The sequence below is a fragment of the Telmatherina bonti genome, assembly GCF_933228915.1.
Source record: "Telmatherina bonti genome assembly, chromosome: 8".
Lineage (NCBI taxonomy): Eukaryota > Metazoa > Chordata > Actinopteri > Atheriniformes > Telmatherinidae > Telmatherina > Telmatherina bonti.
In genome coordinates, this window is record NC_136626.1 from 25,642,681 (window position 1) to 25,651,991 (window position 9,311).

Here is a 9,311-nt window from a genome sequence, read left to right on the forward strand (position 1 = left end):
TACTAAATAACTCCTTATGTGCTGTTTTACAACATATATGTGTGGTTTTAGAGAAGAATTACTTACAGGACTGTTACCTGGGCAACGGTTGTTAGATCAAGAGTTGACGTGATTAATATACAGAATTTTACAGAGGGTCCTTTTTCAGGGCTAAAATGGCCTGCAATTAACAATTTATTCAGTTGTATGATTATTTAAACTTTTTAAATGTATATATACAAAAAGAAAAAAAATCTATTCTCCCTCCTGCTTTGCCAAAAATGTGACCCACTGACACAGCTTGTTTAATGAGCAAACAGTTTAATCTGAATTCATTTATCCAAGGGTTGACTGTTGTAAAAACTGTTCCCATGATGCTGATTGCTGTCAAGCTTACTTCAGTTTTGACTCTTAGCTTTAAAGAAAACATCAGAAGCATTGAAGGGGTTTATCTTTGAAACATGAAAAGTTATGGAGCTTCATTCCAGTATAAACAAAGTCAGTAATCCTGTACTTGATCTCTGAGCTAATCTCTTTTTTCTGCAGTCTGCAAACATGTTACAGCTCAGCAGGTTGAGCCTTGTTTGAAACATATCAGTGTATTTCCCCCAAAAAATTAAAAGATAGGAACAAAACTTACAGAATTTTAGCAGAGCTACCCTTTATACACCTTTCATATGTAATTGGTATCTTTATAGATTCATATTTGGAAACTACAATATTATTGAAAACAAATATTATAACCCAAAGAAAACATGTAATGAACAGTTTTATAAAAGAATAATGTAGTGTAATGTAACATAGTTTAAGAATTAGTTACAGCTTGTTGTTTGTTACAGCCAAGCTCATCAAGACCAAACACAGCTCCAGGGAAAATGCAGAGGCCTGTGCGCCTGAAGCCAATCCACAGCAACAGCACGGGCTCTTCGATCAGACGCAGCTCTCCTTACAGACATCATGAGGTCTCTCAAGACAGCGACCAGCCATTAAACCGGACAGTGAGTATCAGACCCATGCTCCCAATGGACAAAGGAAGAAACATGTTTGGTCATGCTGTGGTGAAAACACTGTCTCATACAGAATGCTCAACATATCGATAACTAGTCAGATCCCACTAATCCTTCCTGAAAGTATTTACACATTCAGACTTCATTAACTTCTCTTCCAGATGAACAAGGAGTCTCGCAGACGTTTGACCACAAAGGAGGCTTCCCATGGCATCTCAACCTACCTCCTCCCCGTCATCAACAACTTTGTCACACCGTTACCTCCAGCCACAAAGAGGAAAGAGAGGGGGGTAAAGATCACCCCCAACAGCACCATCAGAGGCCGCAGACTGCTTCCTACCACCGCCTCCAGTAGTGCTGACGTCACTGAGGTCTTAAACTCCTTATATGCTTTTGCCTGGCAACAAACGTTTCCACAACAAATACAAACTGCTGCTCCTTTGGATTTAATGAGGAACAAGGAGATCACTTAATCTGTCACGACAAATGATAGTTAAGCGAGGAAGTGTCAGATTAACATCACTTTGAATATTCAGTCAACTCAATTACAACTCAGTTTACTAAAACAATTATCAACTTAATTGTATGATAGTTGATTTATGAAGTGATTCATTGTAAGAATAACTTGAGACAATGATATATGAAATATTTTATCCTGAGTTTTTTGATTTTTCAAAACTGATAAAATGACACAAACTTGCATCTTTTGGCCTTTCAGGACCCCCCATGGCTGAGAAGCTCTGTTCACCAGAGCAGAGTGTGCATAAATATGGTGTACTTTGGCAAAACAGTGCATCTCTTCCATGATATGAACTATATGAGGGATGAAGTCAAAGTGTTTCAGCAGCACTGTGGAGGAGAAAACCTGTGTGTCTACAAGGGAAAGCTTCGTGAGGGAGGTGGGTGTGTTTGATAAAATGGGACAAGCCATAGGCAGAGACAGGTTGCTGGGTTTAGGATGTCTTTTTCTTTTTCTTTTTTTTTTAACCTACATCCTTCATCTCTCCTGCAGATAGTTTTCAGTTTATTTCACGGAGACACAGAGGCTTCCCCTTCAGCTTGACGTTCTTCCTGAACGGGCTGCAGGTGGAGCGGCTGAGCTCCTGCTGTGAGTTCAAACACAGGAAAGGTTCTCGTCTAGGTGGCCGACTTGGACACTTTGGCTTTTGTAGTGTGGAAGGGGCGTCTCCATGTTACAAGTAAGATGTTCAGTTTTAAACATGTACTGTGGGCTAAAAATGAATTAAAATTCATTTAAAAAATGAATTATTGAACATAACATCTAATGTATTAGCCATTAGCACCATATCTTGGCTGACATGGAGCAAATGATGAGGTACTCCCTCGACTCTATCACAAAGCCCACACAGGCTTCTTTAGACCAGTACAGCATCTCCAGTCTACTGGGCTGTAGAAGACTGATGAGGGAACTAAGAAAAAAACACCATCTATGTTGTATGAGATGCAGGTACTTTCTGGGCCGCAAAAAGTTTCTATAAACTCACTGCAAACAGCACTTGAAAATATCAAAGATGGAAATATTCAAAATGTTCACTTTTAGGCTTTAAAATTATGCTAAATTTATAGTTAATGCTACAGTTGCTACCTCTGTTTTCATATACAATCTATATAATATCTACAGATCCACAGAACATAATACATTATAACATAAACATTGTAATATATATATATATATATATATATATATATATATATATATATATATATATATATATATATATATATATATATATATATGTATATATAAAACTTTAGTAGTTTAGTAAAATCAGTGACAAAATAGCCTGTAACTTTAATTTAGCATAAAGTGTGAAAGCGGTTTTCCTGACTCCTTCCTGACTGTCCTTATTGGCCAAGTTTGCAAGTACAAATGCAAAACTTGCCCACCTGCTAATGTAACTTCATCACTGTGCTCAGTTATATACAGTTCCAGAAAACTGCTTTGTCTTTGTGTTTATCAAAGCAACAGCGTGAAAGGTATCTTCTTTCTTTTAAACCAAGCAGACTTTCACTCACTTAGCACAATTCATCAAAGCTTTACAACGTCTCGTCATGATTCTAAAGCACTTGAAACTATCAACATAATAAAAAACATAATACATTATAAAAGTGGGATGATTTTGGTGATGAGTTTTTTTTTCAGCAACACTGCACTGAATTATCAATGTCATGTTTCACTTTTAAAGGTCTCCTTGTGCTGAATGCAGCAGGAAGAGGTTTACTGTGAAATGTCTCTAAACACTGGGAGTGCACAAATTTATTCCCCTAACAAGCCCTAGTATGAAGCCGCTGAGCACCGACAAGCATTTAGCTGCTGTTTATTTCAATGTGGAGCTGGTTGAGTTTACAAGGAAACTAATAAGTGAATAATCTACATAAAATGATGACATATCTCCAAAGGCAACTCCATAAACAATATGTTTGAGTCTTTGATCGGGTCTTCTTCTTATTCATTTTCAGGTGCATCATAGCAATGGGGCTTGACAAAAAACCATCTCCTCCTCCAAAGATGGTCAAAGAAGATAGAGCAGGAGAGGATTCAGCTACAAGCTTGAAAAATTCACCTGAGATGGAGACTGAGAGGACTGCGGGGGATGTTGCCTCCCCCTCAGAGTGCAAAACAAGGCAAGCGAATGACATGGAGACTCAAGTCAAAGACACAACAGCTCCTGAAGAAGAGAAAGTCAGAGATGGTATATAAACCAAAACATCTGAGGACAAAACCCCACAGTTATGTCTTACAAACAAAGATTCATAGATCTTTTCCATACAATGAAAACTAGAGAGCTCCTTTGTGCTTTTCTGATTGTCAGATTATGAGGAAGACTTTGAAGCAGATGATGAAGGCCCAGTAAAAGAGGCAGAGGCAAAAGAAGAAAAATCTCCATCTCCATCCAGTGAAACTGAAAGGCAGGTTCCAGAGAAAGACTCTGAAGCTGACGATGATGAGAAAGAAGGTGGGTCAATATTCTACTTTGAACACATACATCTCATTAAACAAGCTTGTAGTAATACTACTTGTTAGTACTTCAGTACTTGAAAAAGTATATAAATTTTCTTATGATCCATCTTTCTTACACAAAAAGACACACAGTCTCACTCAGGCTCCAGTTCCTCAGCCAGTGATCCAGAGGAGAGTGATGCTGAAGCCACAAAAGACAGTAAAAAGGATGAAAATGAACTTCAGGAACACAATCAAGAAGAAGCTGCTGCTTCAACAGATATAAAACATGAACCAAATTCAGAAGACACTGTTGCCCCAGAGATGGAGTCTGCTTTGGCCAAAGACTCAGACATACATAACAGCGCTGGGGACAGTACAGAACTTGAGATCTCGGACACCAGCATCCCTTCAAGGTCCGAGAATAAACAAGGAGATATCAACTCAGGAGATCAAAATGATGAAAAACCAGCAGACGAGAACAAAAATAAAGAAGAGAAGGAGAGGGGTGAGTATAAACAAATAGTTACAGCTATGGGAGTTTTATCAAGGTGATTAATAAAAGGAATATATGTGTTTTTTATGCAGGTTTTTTAAGTGTTATCACATTAGGCGGTTGCGGTCATGTTAAGTGTGTGAACAGCACACATGTTTGGATCTGAATATGGTTTCAGCAATAGCATAATACAGCTTGATGAAAACTAAATTTTCACTGCTGCAGTGCTTCTTATTAGCTTTTTATATTTTTAAAACAATTAAGCTTTTAATTCCTTTTGATGATATAATAAATGTAAGGGTTGGAGTACCGTCTGATATATTATTTTCATTGTATTATTGTATTGAAACTGCTTGACAGTGTTTTAGGTGTAAAACCCCAGATTTACTTCCTTAAGAAAAACACAATTTATTTGTCTGCTGCGTGAAGCTTTGTTTAAATGAAAAAGCAGTGAAATAAATAAATAAAGATTTTAAAATGTTGCTCAGTGAACAAAGAAAAGAGCCCTTGGGGGGGGGGGGGGGGGGGGGGTAAAATTGCAATCAGAAAGAGGAAAGAAGCAGCCACTGAGGGACAAAACAAACCATATATTTGCATACTGAGCTGTATCTGAAAAAGCTCAAAATATGCAGCTGTCGAGAGCTGCTGCATATTCATGTATAGCGTGTACTCGAACAAATCAAGCAGCTTCATGGCTTTCAAAAAAACATTCATTATGTTCAAATATTTAACTCACACTCTAAAAAAGTATTGCATATGAGTTGCTGTCAGGTGATTTATTTAAACACAGTATTTATTTTTCTGAGAGGTGTTTGTAGTTTTGTATTTGTACGTGCACGCTGATTAACATTGTGCATGTTGAACTGCTTTTCTTACGCTTAAGATGTATTTATTTATGGTTCTAAAATTTTTCTTTGGTTCTCCTTTCACCTTTGCATTTTCTTAAAAGATAGGGTTTATTCGTTTTAACTTTTACCACCTTTGGTCATTGTGCACTATTGCAGTCACATGCACACACGTCTCTGTATTTCTTAAGCCAAATCTGTGCAGGAGAAACTGGCAGAAGCCATCCTGAAGGAGTCCCAATGTAGCTCTGAGCCTGAACTTAGTGACACCAGCACTGAGGAGGAGGAGGAACCCGCAGACAAAGACTCCAAACAGAAGGGCACAGGTATCCTAGTTTCATTATTCGTTTTAATAGATTAAAAAAAAGGCAACACACTATATTATAAGACAGTACATTACAATTTTAACTGTCTGACTTATGTTTCCAGATGAAAATGTATCTTCAGAACAACAGAAGACACTTGTTGAAAAGAATAAATGTGAAGAAATGTTTGCTGATGACATGGCACAGAAACAAGAGGAGTCGTCTGAGGCAGAAAACCAGAAGGATGCTGAGCAAGAGCCTCATGACAGCAGTGGCAGCATCAACGACGAGAAAGTCAGCGAGGTTGCGGCAGATGAAAAAGCTGACGAAACCACAGAAAGGGAACATAAATCAGAGGAACCAGGTGAATTACAGCTTCCTGTAAATGAAAAAAATATGTCACAAGATGACAAGACTGCAGATCCTGCAGAAGAAGCTATATCTGCTAATGCTGAGGATGCAGAGAATAATGAAGACAGTGATGAGAAAACCGCCGCAGAGACGGAAATTCTGCCCGATGAGACAGGGCAAAGGGCAAAAAGCAGAGAAGAGGATGAGTCGTCAGCATCAGAGCCTAGTAAAAAGGCTGATGAGGCAGCAGTGCCAGATAATGCAGAGGTGGAGGCGGTGACTGCAAGCGAGACATTGGAGATCAAAGCTGAGTCCTCAGAGGAGCGAGAGGCCCTCAGCTGTGAAGAGGCACCTGAAACCGACACGGAGAGGAGGCAGGAGGCAGACAGCGAGGATGGAGCTGCAGCCCCGCAAACTGAAGTCCCACCAGAGAATTTAGGCAGCTTGCCAGAGGAGTGTGAAGACACCATGGCTGTAAAAACAGCAGAGGAAAATAAAAAGGATGAGACAAGTGAAGATGGCATTAAAGAAGAAGAGGAAGCAGGTGAAACATCAGGAGCAGAGGCTAGTAAGGATGACAGTCAACATGAAAGGTCTGAGGCAGGAGAAGAAAGGATAGATACATCTGTGGAAGAAGATGCAAAAAGAGAAATGCAGGAGTCTGAGAAAGATGCTCAGGAAGACGAAAAACAAGCTCATGTTAATTCAGATAAGATAGCAGGAGACGAAAATGCTCAGGAAAGACAGACCCCTGAATCGGAACAAGAGAACGATAAAAACGAGATAGAGGAGAGCACTGATGAACAACAAAACACAACAAAAGGTACTGAAAATGACACAAATGGAGAAGAAACGGAAACAGAAAAAGCTCATAACGAGGTAGATATAGCTATAAATGAAGAGAAGGTAGAAGAACCTAGAAAGATAGAGGAGGATGAGAATACTCTTAATGAAAGTCATGAGAGTAAAGAAAAAAGTTACACAAAAATAGCCGAGGATGAAAAGGATGGAGCGGAAATGCCTGTGGAAGGTGAACATGAGGGCAGAGATGCAGGGACAAAAAATGATGAAGCATGTCAAGAAAAAGAAGACGTCGCTGAGAATCCCACAGAAGAAAAAGAAGACATAACTGAGAAAACCAAAGGAGAAGAAGAAGAAGTGGCTGAGATCATTGACAAAGATGAGGCAGATGTAGATAACATGAGAATATGTCCTGAAAATATCGTTGAGTCAGAAGATGTTGGCGGCAGTGAAGCTGCAGATGAGATAAAACCAACAGATGAGACAATAAACGAAACAGAGGCTGAAATTGTTAAAAGATCAATTGAAAAAGGAGAAATTGATGCTGAAAATGGAGAAATTTCTATTGGAGCTGACAACAAAGAAGCTGCAGCAAAAGAAGAGACGGATTTAAAAACAGCAGAGCAAGCTAAGGAGGGAAAAACAGAGGAGGCAAGTGAAGGTGAGGGCACAGAGCTAAAAGAAGTCGCTGTAGAGTCTGTAAACAATGAAGATGACAGAGTTGATACCGTAGAGAGAGATACTAAAGAAGGGGATGACGGTGTTGCAAGGAATGGTGAATCAGTCAAATATTCCCCAGAGCCTGAAATGGCTGGTTTGGAATCTAAAGAAGAGAAAATATATGAGAAAAAAGTCAATGATGAAACGGGGCAAGACGAAAACAAGTCTGATCTTGATCAGAAAAACATAGAGTCAGATTCAACAGAAAACAACAATAATATTGAGAGTAGCAGTGTTGTTTCTTCTTCTGAGGAACAGAAAGAATCATCCGCACAGACAGCTTTTCATGTAGGTTGTTCCTCAAGCCAGTTGGGTCAAGAAAAGTGCATGACTGAAACGCACGCACATACAGATGAGTCAGCCGCTGGTGCTGACCTCTCTGCTGCCGATGGAGAAAACGGAGTGGACACGGAGGAGGCAAGCAAAGCCTCTGAGGAAGGAGCGAGTGTGCTGCTCAAACCTCAAGCACAAAACAAGGTCGATGATAAGAAACAGAGCACCGTCGTTGCTGAAGAAACCCCAAAGGCGTTAGTGAAAGAAGACAACACAGATATGGTCACAAACTGGATAAACGTGCACCACTCATCAAAGTTTTTTGAAACGTTTGTTGAGCCTTTAGAGGATCTGGAAGAAAAAGTCTCATACACTCAAATATCCAACTCAAACAACAGGGAACCTAAGGAGTCTACAGAGCTGCAGAGATCACAGATCCCAGAAGAGATGGTTTGTAGCGATGAAGAAGAAATCCACAAGCTAAAAGATGAAAAGGAGTCAAGGGACAAAAGTCAATTAGAAGCAGCAGAGTCAGACCTGAACAGCATGCCTGCTGCAGATGATCCTGGTGAGAATGACCCACAGGCCAAAGGACTGGAGGAGAAGACAGAGGTGAAAGGCTTAATACCAAATGAAGAAAGTGATCAAGATGACAGAGAGTCTGGAAAAGAGACAGAGAAGCAACAGGAGAACAAAGAAAGCAGGGAATCCTTTGAAGAAGACAAAGCTCAAAATGACCCGACACAAGGAACCCATGATTTTTCCATAACCAAAGTGGAAAGCTGTTCAGGTTCCCTCCAGCCTGAAGGAATTTTTGAGGATGCTTCCAATAGTGGTGCAAAGATGGATGAAAAGCAAACAGCGCCTCAGCTTTCTCTTAACACAGAGGAGCATAATGAATCAAACAGCCCACATGGAAAGAATGAAACACAGGATGAGGAGGACAAAAGAGTTACACAAACAAATGATTTCACAGCATTAAAGTCTGATGATGACAGCCAAGAGGAGTCCCATACTGAAGAGATCCACCCCACAGCTTCAGAAGAGACTTTTCAAGGAGAGAGACGAGACGTGGAGCTGATCCAAGACATCAAACATGTTCTCGGTAAAGACCGGCTGAGCACTTTCTCAGTGGATGAAAAATTATTTGGTCACAGTTCATATCCTTTACTGGCTGCTGCAAGGACTGAAAGTGGACATTAGAGCTGCTCGGCTCAAAGCTCTGGAAGGTAAAGCAGTGATTTACTTAATTTTTTTTAAGCTTTATAAGGAACATGGGATAAAAGCGACCAATTTAAAAAGATGCACAGACAATCAGACAGCTCTTTTACTAATAAAAGCCTTTCAATGATAGTAAAAAAAAAAAAGATTTGTACAGGCTAATGCAAAATTAATTTAGTTTTGACAGCCACCAAGCACCTTTCATCCATGACTTGCTATGAAGAAAAAAAACTGCACAAGCAGTTTTGACTGGCGCACAAAATGTTTACAATAGAGCATCTCTTCCTGTTGTTTGTACCAGTGAGGTGTAGTTTGAGTGCAGTATCAAGTACAGCTCCGATCACCTATTAC